Source organism: Vicugna pacos, chromosome 1, assembly GCF_048564905.1.
Source record: "Vicugna pacos chromosome 1, VicPac4, whole genome shotgun sequence".
In the NCBI taxonomy this organism is placed as follows: domain Eukaryota; kingdom Metazoa; phylum Chordata; class Mammalia; order Artiodactyla; family Camelidae; genus Vicugna; species Vicugna pacos.
In genome coordinates, this window is record NC_132987.1 from 25941679 (window position 1) to 25956021 (window position 14343).

Here is a 14343-nt window from a genome sequence, read left to right on the forward strand (position 1 = left end):
GAGGCCTAGGACCAAAGGAGCAAAAATACACCTTTTAAATATTAACTCAGCACCAGGGCCACTGCTTTCCCAAATGGCACCTTTTTGGAAATTGGAGGGTGAAGAGGGGAGCCCCTTCCCCAACACATTTCCAAGCTATTTGCTAGGAAATTATTATAGATACACCAACATACAAAAGCCCTGATGTGAATGGAGTCCCCGGCATCGTGCAGTGTGCGTTCTACACAACAGCACACATCAGCCTTCCGGCTCCAGCTGAAAGTTTGTTTCCCTGTCTTTTTGCAATAGGTTGCATACTCTTTATCATGAAAAGTTTTAAATAAGAAAAAGAAGAATGGTATAAGCCACATTAATCCTTCCTCTTCTTATGGTAGACTGGAATATTTTCATCCTTATCAGATTTTAAAATAAATTCCTGAAAATCCTTTTTACATGAGATGAGACTACTTCAAAATGCAATTTAAAAAAGTTCCAAAAGTTCAAGTTGTTTAAAAGCAAAGAATGTTGGATATGATCTAAAGTTGGAAAAGCTGTGTAAGTAACTCTTTCGTTTTGAAATAAACTTCTGGAGAAGTTTAATAAAACCTGAAAGGCTTTAAAAACATTTCCGCAACAATCAGGGTCCACAGAAGAATATGACAGGGCTTGAGGCAGTTCGGCTGAAACAAACACAAACTCTTCTAGTTTGGGTAGGGTTTCCCCCCAAAATTATTTTCCTTTTCATCACAAAATAGAAAACCTCTTTGTTTCATGTATCCAGCCGAGCCCCAGTGGGCATTCATTCTGGTTTGGTCCTCGGCTAAATGCAGAGAAACACAGTGGGTCTGTTTCAAGTCGACGCTATGGAGGCGTCATGAATTCATCACTCTGCTGTCACAAATGTCCTCCTACAGTGCTTTTCATTGCCCAGTGGTACCAGAAGAAAGGAGCCGGTATTGTTTATGAAATGGCTGTGAAACAGATATTTGATTCCTTTTTCCCTCCAAATCTGTTGTAAGCAACGGAAGCAAAGGAAGGAGGAAGGAATTAAAAACAAGAAGGGCAGTCACTTCAGTAGCGTCACACAGAGCAGAAGGAAAAGGGGAGAAAGGAATAGAAGGGAAGAGTTGAAAGAGGAAAGAAGAAAGGCAGAGGGAAAGCGCGAGGGAAATAATCTCTGTTCTCCAACCTCACCTCTGGAATATAAACGAACCCTAATTTGGAGGAAGTTTGGTGGGGTTTTTTTAATGGCTAATGTTTATACCTTGTTAAGCTGTGATCTTTATTTATATATTTTTTGCAACATTATGAGCTCAATATTCATCTGAGACTTTCCTTTCCCAAAGTTGTGCTATTCAGATTTTTATTGGAACCTCTGGGTAATCAAAAAGGAGGTAAATTTGAAACAGTCTTGGAGAAAGCTGGGAGTATCTCTCCTTTCACTCTACCCTCAGGGCCCGGACTAGGATGTGCAGATTAAGACCCCAAGATGCAAAGTCTAAGGAGGCACTCACTCTCAGGCCCACCTGGCACTCACATGAACCTGACTGTGGGTGTCTCACTCCTCCTGCCATAGTCCCGCCCTGCCAGCCACTCCCAGCGCCAGTCAGCCCTGGCAGTAATCTCAGTGCTCTTCCTCTTATTTCCACCCAAACGCCAGGTGCTTTGTCTCCTTTCCCTTCTGAATCTCCACTCTATGCCTCCACTCCTTCCCACACCACCTCGAGCCTTGGTCTCACCTCCCTCATCCAAGCTGCTACTGTCTTTAGGAACCTATGGCTGAGTTTTGAACAAGCCACCAAGAATTTCAGAGGTTAGTAAGTTGTTTTGGGCCTCATTTCAAGGGGTAGGGTGGGGATTTTCTTTGTTGTGCTAGGAAACTGTAAAACCAAGTTTACTGACAATGTCATGCCTTACAAACCACCCACAGGTTTATCCAAAACAAGATTTTTATCTAAGGATGAGGTGAAGTCCAACTAGATGGGCCTTTCTAGTTAGTTATACAGTAGATTACTTTAGTTTTAGTTTAGATGCCTGACTGAGGTTTTCTAGAGGAAATCGTGATGTCACAGAGGCACCTGCTGGGGGCTTGCTTCAGTCATCCAGAGCCATCCTTTCTCCCCACTCAGCCTTCCTTCCCTACAGACAATTGCACTGTTACGCAGAGGGGTGGATCATATCACTCAGGTGTGTTGAGCAGCACGGTTTTTGCTGGAGATTGCCTAATGACTCCGGAGAGAATAAAGTGACTTATGTCAAAGCAGCAGGGCTCCAGAGAAGTCCCACATGCTTAACGGCAGGTAGGCAGAGCCGTTTCTTGGTCAGAGACTCCCCTTCAACGCCCTCCAAATCACCGCAGGGGGCAGTCGGTGCTTTCCCCACTTGCTCTAGAAACAGCCTCTGGATCCTGAAACACAATTCTTCTTTTGGTTCTTTTCATGACAGAGCAACAGCAAAAATGCTGCGGCAATCAAAACCGCCTAAAAGCAGCATATTAACTGTTCAGAGTTTTAATTGATTTAATCAAGGAAACGTCAGCACTTAAGCTCTCCGCAGTTTTTCGCGCAGAGATGATTCGATGCCGCGTCCTCAAGACTTGGTGCGCGTTCTCACAGAGACGACTCCTTCCCCCAGACGGTACTTCAGGATGCTCAGGAGTGACTTCCTCATGGGATGAAGGTAGGAATGGTGTGCCAGACATTTACAGACACGGTCTCATTTAATTTTCCAAAGAACTATGCCAGACACACACCCCTGTGTCATCATTTTGCAAAGGAAATTGATGCTCAGAGAAATTCAATGGCTTTCCTAAGTCACTCGGTGTGGAAAAGGTGGGGTTAGGCTTGGAACCCATGTCTATCTAATCCCGTAGGACTTTGAACTCTTTGCCCCCCTTCACTCCTCCCCCACCACTGTTTCCTCCCATGAGGGAGGAACCTTGGAAACCTGCGTGCTTGGTTGGAAGCTTGGTCTATTAATAAAAACTGGGCCTTGGACTTTCTTTTCTGAGTTCCAATCAGTGGACTAATGCTGAACGAATCTTCTGAGGCTGCCTCGTGCAATTCTTTTAAATTATGATGGGAAAACGAAAGTGCAGTGATTGAAGTCCTGTGCCCCTAGTGAGCCGCTGAGTCCGTGCAGGAGCAAGACCAGCGGGGACTCCGAGGCGCTGCGCTGCCACCGCACGGGGCCACCAAGATCCCGCAAGGAGAGTCCTGCGTCCTCGACGTGGGCTGCTGACTCTCGCAAGCCCTCGACTTTCCTGGGGACACACAGGCAAGTGGTGAGGTCTGGAGTGGGGGTGAGGGCAGCACCCACACTTGTTTGACTTCCGGGTTCTGTTTCGTCTCAGCAGAGTAATTCTTGTCGTCAAAATCCGGTAGAGAAAACATATTAGAGTGAACAGGAAATAGGTTCTCTAGCACTCTGCCAGGTTGATTCCTGCATCTTCCAAGACTTCTTGTTTCTCTCGTCCTCAAGCACTTACAGGGTTCCCTACGGCAGTACCAGATCAAAATGACTCCTTAAGTCACCACCACCACCCTCAACTCTTTATAATCTGTTTTCCAACACGGCCCTTTGGTCCAAGTCACCCAGTCTACATGTAAGAGCCCCACCCCCACACACCCTCCAGCACCCAGTTCTAGCCCAGTTCTCCTGCCATGGCTCCTGGATTACTGCCTCCTCCCCCATTCTGCGCCCCCCCCCCAGTTCCTCTAAGCCAGGGTTGCAGTCACAAATGTCTTCAGTGGCCACGAAGGTATGAAAAATGTGTGGAGTGCTGGCTGCACAATGATAGGGAATGGTGGGAAGTGTAGCAAAACTAAAAGGTGCAAGCCCCACCTAAAGAAATTCAAATTTAAAACATTTAAAACATTCTGCTGATCAAAGTACTTCTACAGCCTGAACTCAGGGGGCATCCACTCTAACCTGTAGGTATTACTGTCTTCAAATCCTGACTCCAGGTCAAATTTATTTCTCTAGTGTTTTCTTTACTAATCACCACTCCTTTTGTCCCCTTAACTGTATGTACAATTTGTACCATATTATCTGGCTTTTGATTTCACACCTTGAGGGCAAGAACGGTTTCCCTGTGTTTTATATCTCAGCTTTATACCAGGCCCTACCTCAAATTTACTTAACCAGAACTTCCAAAGATATCTAGTGCATAGTGTACAGGTTTTATGAAAAGAGCCCACATTTGATGCAAGTCCTAAGTGTATAGATGTGTGTTATTGGCATCTTAGGAAACTCCTAATAATGGGGCAGAAGTTAATTTTCTGTATCCCCATAGTTTGGAGGAGAGAAAACGTTCTGTTTTTAATTTGCACTAATACAAATAAACCATATGGCTTTCTGAATGACACAGTCACTGTGACACACAACCAGCTACGCCTGGGCCATTTCTCACTTGTCTCCCCAAAAGCTGTCAACGTAGGAAGTTAACCTTAATGGCCCATGAATCCACCTATCATCTGCTGCCCTCTAGTGGATAGAAGCGATATAGTGAACAGTGTGGTCCAGAATCCAGAACTCCCTGAGCCTAACCCCAGAAGACAGTTAACAGTCACAGAAATTTGTCCCTTCCTCTGTAGTGTAGAGTTGGAGTAATTAAAATAAAAACAGGAAAAATTACAGAGGAATCAAGCTACTGTTTTCCACTAACACACTGGAAGGCAAAGTGTGTGTTATAATATGTATGAGTCAAAAATTCAACATCTTTTTTTAAAAAATAACTTTCAGTGGTATTTTTCCTAGTATAGGAAATTATGTAAACCTCATTGTACCAGTTTTTCTTTATTACACAAATATGTGTTCATCTTAGGAAATACAGATAAGCAACAAAATAAAAATGAAACCACCCTCCATGAAAATACCACTGGCAACATTGTAAGTGTGTCATTCTAGACGTTCTTGAATGCATATATAGACACAAGATTTTGTTTTAACAAATACAGGATCGCATTTTGCATCCAGTTTCACAAGCTGCTTCTTTACTGAGGTATTCTGAGGTCACAAAAGTGTTCATATTTCCTGAAATCATTCCTTACATGTGTGTTTCAGCTACTCAGAGAGGAGGCTTGTGAGTGTGCTAGGACAGGCAGTTACCTGGAGCCCTTGCCCATCTAACTTTTCCAGCAACCACAGCATATCACTTTATCTTAATATGGTAATTAAAATAATAAATCTGAGCATATGGAAAATAAATTAGCATTAATACTATCTGATGTAACTGTATTCATCATAGTGAGTTGTTTAATTATTTAAGATACACTACAGTTGTGGATTTAAACTTTGTGGACATGGCATTCTATCCCTGCTTAATATATATTATTTTAATTATATCTATATGAAAGATTTTTCCCCCAAAGAATTTTGGGAGGTATTTAACTCTCTTAAGAGAAGATTTCAAGTGTAACCAATCTGGACTTCTCTCAGAAACAAAACACAAATCATCGTTCCTCCAAGCATGTGTAGTTTGTCCTCACATTATAAACACAACAAGGAAAAGCACAGCATCTACTTAAGAGGAAGCCCTGATGATAGGAATGAAAGACAGCATGACCAGATTTAATGTTAAAACAAAACTAAAAACTCCAGAAGGGTACTTGAGTGAGCGTAATGGGAACGTATTGTTCCTTATAATGATTTTAAATGGAAATTACAATTCAATCACAAATAAAAGTAAATTGTAGACAGTCAGGCGAACAAATCGGTTTCACTCGGATTCACGGTGATTATCAAATTAGCAGCTACTCATTCACCACTAACCATTTTCAGTCCTCTTGGTCTCCCTAACAGCACTGAACTGCAGCTTCATGGTGATTACAGTGGTGGCAGCTCATCAGGGCTGTGTTTTAGCTGTGCTTTTATCTTCCCTGTTTTTCCTTTTCATTGCTTGCCAAGGTTAAAAAAAAAAAAGAGCATTAGAAGAGTGAGAACATGTGCTTGCACCTGTTTTTAAAATTGTGCAGCACCAGTTGAAGGCCTAGCTCCTGGCTGCCTCGTGACCTGTCTCCCAGCACTCGCCCCTTATCAGCTCCACTCCAGCCATGCTGGTCTCCTTTCTGTTTCTCCACTCTAAGCACACTCCTGCCTCAGGGCCTTTGCACCTGCTATTCCCTTTGCTAGAACATCCTTCCCACCTGCATATGCACAGGTTACCACTTGGCTTCATTAGGGTGAGTTCAAATACCCCCTCCTTGGAGAGCTTGGCCTTCCCCCGCTAACCCTTTCAAAATAGCCCCTCCTGTCAATCTCTACTCACCCCCATTCTGCTTTGTTTTTTTCTCCCCCAACTATCCATCACCACCTGACATGATATTATATACCCACTTTATGTTTCTGGGTTTATTGAATGAACCCAGTGTCACCCAAGGAATTCTGATGGAGAAGGCCCAGCATGAGTCTGGGAGTACATATACTGAAAAGCTCACCAGGAGATTCTCATGCATACCTGATTAAGAACCACTGGTTTAACCACAGCTTTTGGAGTCAGATGGTCTGGGTTAAAATTCCAGCTTGGCAAGCATGGAACACTACAGCTGCAGGCCCAGTCAGACGCATAGTGGCAATGATCCCCATCTCCCAGGGTTGTGCTGAAGATGACACCAGGTAATGGATCTGAGACCTCCTCTCGAACTGGAAAGTGCTGTATAAATATTAGTTATTCGTGCCCTATTTCTTCTCTGAAGGTGAACTACTTATATTTTGGAGAAAGAACATTTTTAAAATAATAATGCCATCTATTTCTAATCAGAACCACAATCTCTCTGAATCAGCGTTGCTTTCTTGTAAAGCATACTCTAAATTGTTATGTCCACTTTCATCCCTGAAGACGGTGCAAAGGAGAAATGAATGGAATTTGGCCAATCCTCGTAGTGCAAATAATTCCATATTCTGAAATTCAAAATTGCTAAAAGCGATTTTTGCCTGCTTTGCCCCAGAGTGGCCTAGGTGAACAGGCGGTCTCCCCACCCTCCATCCCCGCGCTGAGCACCCCTGAACGTCGCCCTTCATCCGGCTCACCCCGTGGGGTGGGAGCCGCTGGCGCCTGATGCCACTGCCAACAGGCGGGAGCGCGCGGAGATGACGGACAGATGGTGAAAGCGCTGCCCAGAAAGACCGGGAGACAGCATTTCAGGAAGCAGCAAGCAGAAATGGGGCATTTTGGAAACATTTGCTCTATTCACAAGAGAGTCTAACGTGATCTCCGAAAGGGCTGGGTCCTGTGTCATAAAAAGCAATCGGTGAATTGAGGAGGCTCAGACTCGGACCGCCAGCCCACACCTCCCAAGAGGTCTCATAACAAAGCTCTCTGGTAGGAATTAGTCCTCCAGAGAACTGATTTACGTCCCCCTTTTATGACAGAGGTAACCAGGAAAAGACTTAAGAAACACACAAGCGGGGGCTTTTTATTCGTGTTTACGTAACCAAGGAAATAAATATTTTATAGATGTACTTCTATTTATAAACTCCTCTAGCCAGGTTTAATTAGATCAAGAGTGACACCTAGTGGACAAGGTTTGCTAAACTCTATTTTGTCCCCCTCCAAAATCAAATTAATTTCGCTTATAAAAATTATCCCATCAATAAAAATGTTTTTTAAAAATTACTCCACAGTATAAGCATGCTGTCATAAAGCCAATGCCTTTGAAAACTGCACCCAAAATCCTGTAACTTCAATCTCTTTAAGAACAACAGCAAAAGGAGACTGACAGACTAGATATAGTTTTAAAACATTTGTGTGCGGATAGTGAAAGGAAACAGTAAAAGAAGTAAGACAAATCTTTGTCCCAAGTTTCTTTAGCGTGGTGTGAAAATTTTCCATCAGACGGAGAGAGAACAATTTGAATTTGACTAGGAATTTGTGAGGAGGACTTTTAACATTGGAAGCAGATGAAAAACAATGACTGTTACCTCTAGATCTGCTGAGTGGCCTGGCCTCGGGCAGTGGGCGCCTTTACCTTGTGGGCTCCAGAAATTCACTCTTGCCCAAATCTGTGAGCTTCTGCAATTCACATGTGCCACTTCACACCGAGCAGAACCATCTATCTGGATGCCACCTTAGACTTCTATTCCCCAGATACCGTCACCATTTTTTTTCCTCAAATGTTTACCACCAAATCGGAATATTACCTAACACCCAGTTGGACCATAAAACAGAGCCAGGGAACTAAGGACTGCCCCAGGAAGTTCAAGAGACTCAATTGCTGTAATCACACAGATACGAATTTGCCCTTTTGATTTTCATAAAGAATTCATCCTGCCTCCTTAAGGTCCTCTGGGATAATAGTTTGCTTTTTATTAGCTACTTTTCAGGAGGAGGATTTTACCAGCTCCTCAATAAAGTCTCTGTGCCTCTCTGGTGCAACCAGCTTCCTATCCCTCTCTCATCCCTGCCAGGCGTGTTTGCAGCTTCCCGGTTCCTCAGTCCTCCTCACCCGCATGCCCGCTTCTCAATTGCCTTCTCCCAGGACTCCTGAGGCCCCAGCCCATGATTTCCATCCCCGAGTGTTCCCACCCAGGGCTTCCCTCCCAGCTGCCTCCCAGTGATTCCTCTGAAACTCGCTGAGTAAACATCAATTTGCCATGAAACAGCTCCCACTCCCCTGGAAACATGCGCTTTACGACTCGGGTGCCCGGGCAGCACCGTGCTGTCGGTTTGCTCCAGCAGCCGTGTTGAGCCTAATGGCATAACTCACTCCTGTTTGTTTAATTGGTTAAATCAAATTACAGTGTTTGTCGGGGCTGGGGTCTGGTGTGCTCACTTGCATGTGTTTTAATTTACGCGCACGTTCCCCCGATGCTGAGACCCAGTGGCGCAGTTTAAAAATTAAAAGTTCTCAAAGCCATGCTGATGACAGTCAACATAGTTAATAGACTTCACAGCCAGCAAATACTTAATATAGAGTTAATTACCAAGAACAACTGAACTTGCAGGCCCAAGGGGGTATCACTCCCTTCTTCGAGTTTCCCAAAACCTGGCTGCACCAGAATCACCAGGAACCCTTCACGAACAGACACAACTCATAAATCTCCTGAACTAGAATGTCAAGGCAGGAACCTGGAACATCTGTTTCCACAAGCTCTCAGCCAGCCCCACATAATTTCAGTCCAATGTTTGGAAGCACTGCTTGGAATCACAGTTCAAAATTTACCTGCTTTGGAAAGGCCTAATAAAGCAACTTCTGCCAGGGTCTCCTAGTCTAAAGTCATGTATGTCATCCTGATTTTTGCCATATCCATGTACCACCTGTACTGTGATTTACCTAAGATATGTGTATCAATTGGCTTGCATTTTTGCATAAATGGATTTCGTTTTTTTAAGTTATATCACTACTATGAAATTGTAGCTTTGGGTGGATATTATTTTTTCTAATACACAATACAATAAATATATACCATTAAGGACTTTTTAAAATTCCCTGTAGGAATAAGCTAAGTTTGTGTAAGCAGGTATACCTACAATACTTGACAGAACACTGTTGGAAGGAAATAATCTCTGATTCTACCTTTCCTTCTGAAGGCGGCCCTAAGGGACATTGTGAATAGGAGAATTTCGTATTGAGGAGCTCAATTCTTGGGATCTGACTAGGAGTCTGTGAGTAGGACTTTTCAAATTGGAAGCAAGTGAAAAACAGTGGCCACAATCTCTGGAAATCCTGCCAAGTGGTCTGGCCTCAGGCAGTTGGCTCAACTCTACAAAAATTGCAGACTCCATCCTTCACCCATCCCCTCCTTCCTTTAATCAATAATCAATTGAATCATGGAGAGTAGGGCCTAGGTATCCAGTAATTCTAATATGAAACCAAAGGTAAAAACTATCATGCCGTTTCACTTTCAAGAAACATTTCTCCCCAATTAGAAACCCCAGTTACCCCCTACTTCCTCCAGGGGGCTACTCTGTATTCATTGATAGAGATAGAAGGTGAAAAAACATTCAGCTTATTAAAACATTCTCACGAGTACAGATCGGAGCCAAGAAGCTCATGCCTTGGCTCCAGAATTCCAGGGAAGGCCAACCTCCAGGGATGTCGTAAACTCCATCTCCACTAACATACCTCTGTGTCCACTACAGAAGGCCCTGGTCTCTTCTCATTCTTCCTTTCTTCCTTCTTATTCTGTTTTTCCCTTTCACTGGCTAAAAATGATGTACTTTTTTCTTATTTTGAAAGCAAATGTTCATTGCAAGAAAGATTAGAAAGTAAAAGTAAGTAATATGTGTAAATATTTTTAACGGTCCCTAATACAACCATAGATAGATACCCACTTTTAACGCTTCAGGGTGTATATTCAGAACCTTTTCTAGAATACATGCCAGGAAATTATTCACAGATTGATGTGTACTGAACTCACCGCTGTAAAAGAATGAGAGGTAATTTTTCCTTCCTCGTCCCCCAGCCTACTCTGTGCCTGGACCCGAGCCTCCGCACGTTACATTTTAGTTGCAGAGCTAGATGTGGAAGCCAGGGGATGCTAGAAGGCTAACATCTCACCCACTCAGAATGAGGCTGGTGCCGAGACTGGAGACCTGAACCAGGACAGAGATTCAGTAGGAAGGAAGCCAGTGGCAGTGGGTCCCACAAATGGGGAAGACTCCTGCCCCAACCCCAGAGAGCCCTCGAGCAGTGACCTGGCTTCTGGGAAAGAGGGACTGAACCCAAAATCTTGGGCCTTATCCTGTGGCATCAGATCCGTGTACCCAGCTTGGCACAGAGGAAATGAAGCTGCCCTCTTAGAAAGGGTAATGAGCACCTTGGTGGCTCCCACAGGGACCTGAGCAGTTGACCCCCACTCTTTGCTACACCCCACATAAAACTCAACTAAGAGGGAATTCCCAGCCAGTCCTAGTGGGTGGGACGGGGCCAATTTTATTTCGTTTAGAATTGAAAAAGCCCATTGACTGAAAGCACCAGAACTACGCATGGAACCTCTCAGTAAGAGGGAGTTTGAAGAAGTTTCTTATGGGATTTGGGCTTTTTATGGATACAGTAGTTCCCCCTTATCCACAGAGCATACAATCCAAGACCCTCAGTGGATACCTGAAACCACAGATAGGACCAAACCCTCTATGTACTGTTTTTTCCTGCACATGCACACCTATGATAAAGTTATAAATTAGGCACAGTAAGAGAATATGCAAATTGCCAGCATCAAGACTACTCCTGCGCTTTGAGGTCATTATTAAGTACAGTAAGGGTTATATGAACTCAAGCACTGCCACTAAGTGACTCATGGGCGGGATACACTGGACAAAGGGGTGGTTCACGTGCCCTGGGGGGCAGAGCGGGATGGCAAGATTTCATCCTGCTACTCAGAATGGTGTGCAATTTAAAACTTACCAGAATTATCCACTCAATATTTTTGGACCAAGACTGACCTCAGGGAACTGAAACCATAGAAAGCAAAACCGCAGATATGGGAGAGTGTTATACTTTAAGAAGAAATTAAGGAAGCAGAGATCCAATATGGGTTGGCTTCTGTCGAGAAGGGGCAATATGGTGATGACTGTCTCCATTTTTATCTTGTCGGCAAACAAACTAAAGTGAGTGAGGGTTGTCTAAGTTTAAAAAGAAAGAAAGCAGTGGTCAGCATTAGAGGATATCTAGTCACTTCTGTAGTGACTTCTCTTCATTTTCCAAACGTGATCGGACTGGCCTTGTCTGAGCGTTGTTTATATTCTGTGAATCTCATTAACGTTCACCTGGGAACATCATGATCCAGCTGCCATCAGTGCCATTTTTTTTTCACTTTCCTAAAAAAGGGAATGTATCAGCACTTAGACCAAATTAATATACATTATATATGTACATACTTTTTTTACAAATATAGGATATTATATATACTTTTCGATAATTTACATTACCTAATGATACATCAACAAGTTTTTCATAATAATATTCATCTATGTCACTTTAGATGGAAGAATGGGGTTCCGTTGTGCAGATGAGCCACGCATATTTAACTAATCCCTTATTGCCAGCATTTTGAATCTTTTCCTTTATGCATGTGTGCGTGTGTGCATGCGCGTGTGTGTGTATTTACAAACGTATTGGTTTGCTAGGGCTGCCATAACAAAGTACCACAGGCTTAAAGAGCAGAAATCTGTTTTTTCACAGTTCTGAAGGCCAGAAGTCTGAGGCCAAGGTGTGCACAGGGTTGATTTCATTCTGGGGCCTTTCTCCTTTACTGATGGCTGTCTTCCTCATCTGTCTTTATATGGTCTTCCCTCTGTGTGTGTCTATATCCTAATCTCCTCTTCTTATAAGGACCAGTCATGTTGGATTAGGGCCCACACATATGACTCCGTTTTATTTTAATTTTCTCTCTAAAGGCTCTATCTCCAAACACAGTTACCCTCTGAGTTACTGGGCATTGGGATCTCAACAGGTGCATTTGGAGTTCGGAAGGTAGGGAGGAGACATAGTTCTACGCGTAATAGTGTGTGTGATATGTTTATAAGTACTGCTGTAATGAATGTCTCTGCATCTAAGATTTGGGGTACATTCATAGTTATTTCCTTAGGAAAAGTTTCTAGAGGCAGGATTGCTAAATCAGTGAGATCACAGTCCTAAGGCCTTTGGTAATATTATCAGACTGCCCTTTAAAAGTTGTTACTATGTACACTCTCACAAAGCAGAGCAGGAGAGTGATTTTAGCCCCTTTTCCTTCAGGGCACTTTGTAATTTTTCAATTATCTGTTTTTATTAGTTTCACATTTCTCAGATTTATCTACCTCTGAGCAAGTTCAGTTGGTCCAAATATATTAGTGAGACCAAGACTACCTATTTAATAGCTTCAGGAGGTAAATGTTTTTATTACTAGTTAAGTAAACAAATCAAAGGGGTTGTCCTATTGATAATAATTCAGGTCATTTCCATACACAAAGGACAGCATATTTAAGTTAATTTTTTTACTGACAAAAATAGTTCCTTGATTTTTATCTCAAGCATTTAAAACCTTACTTTAGACTCTATGATGTCTCAATAAATATTCATTGATTTTCTTTTAAACACCATCTGATTTTACTAGGAATCTTTTGGTTGCAAGTTACAGAAAACTCAACTCTAAATAGCATAAGCAAAATAAAATTTTTTTCAAGAACTGTATTAACTCATGTAACTGAAAACTCTGGAGGACAGTATACCCACAAGTGAGGTTTCATTCTGCAATTAAATGCTGCCACCAGGACCCACCTCTGGTTGGCTGCCTTTGGGCTGGCTCGATGCCTAAGCTTTCTGTGGTGGCCACTAGCAGCTTCAGGCTTTGTCATAATAGCCACAAGATAAATGTACGAAAACCAGAAAGAAGTCATCGTGGATACTGGGCAGTAAAGCAACAAATACCACCGTCCTGACTCTCACAGAACTCCAGAACTTCTAGGAAATTAGAAATCATCTAATCTAGTTATTTTAAATAATTTTAAATTATTTATTTTAAACAAAACCCCCAAAATAAAGGGTTTTTTTTCTTGGTCATGTTTTGATTTGCTGGACCAAACAAAATCTTTTGCTTTCCTTAAACAATTTCTTGTGATGATGTCAAATACTTAAAATAGAGTAAAACTGAGCTGCTCAGGTTGAAGGAGGGGTGGGGACCCCCCCCACCTCCGACCATTTTGCACCCCCATCCTCATCCTCCTGGAAGCACCTCCAAGAAGCACACTGCAGATCACTTTAAAGGCAGGAAGAATGAGCCCCAGAGCACATCCGTGGCTTACTCTAGGACACACAGGCCACGAGTGACAGAGCCAGGGGAACTTGGTGTCCTCCCCCATGTCCTCTGTCTTGCAGCCTTGTTTGCCTCTCACTGCCATTTTGAGTATTATGTTTGCATTCCATCCCTGATTTAGTATCTCTGCTCCTACCAAAAGGTGGTAAGCAGAATTGAAAGGCTTAATTGTCCGCCATCAGTGTGTACGCACACCATGTCTCCAGCCGCAGTGGGTCACCGAGACCAAGTCAGCAGTGAGCAGGTATACAGCTACGTGGAGCCTCCGTGTTCCTTCAAGTCTGCTTGAGGTTTTTATTTCAAATCAGCACCTAAATCAGTGTTTATTAGGTGTAATCTAAGGGTTTTGTGGATATTTCGCCAAAAATCCTCTTAGGAGATCTTGTGTTTAGAAGACATTTTGGGACAAGATGCAGTATGAGCAATAGCGATAGCGTGAACCAGGACTGAAGTCCTAGAGATAGCTGTCCTAGGAGAGAGAAAGGTTATCAGTTGCACTTTAAGGGATTTCCTTTAACACACAATTCAGAGTTAAAACCAATATTGAAAAAGAAATTTTAAAAGATGGTCACATTTATGCAAATATCAAATGAATCCTAAGTAGTCAAAAATAAAATAAATATTTAAAAT

The 14343-nt window shown here is 42.9% G+C and overlaps 1 long non-coding RNA gene across 2 annotated transcripts in view; it reads left to right on the forward strand.

Moving 5' to 3' along the window:
• Positions 1-14343, forward strand: part of LOC140695748 (uncharacterized) — a 41661-nt gene that overhangs the window by 12850 nt on the left and 14468 nt on the right. For both annotated transcript variants that reach the window (XR_012071601.1, XR_012071600.1), the window contains exon 2: positions 2536-2658. This is a non-coding gene — a long non-coding RNA (uncharacterized lncRNA). The remainder of the gene's footprint in view (positions 1-2535; positions 2659-14343) is intronic.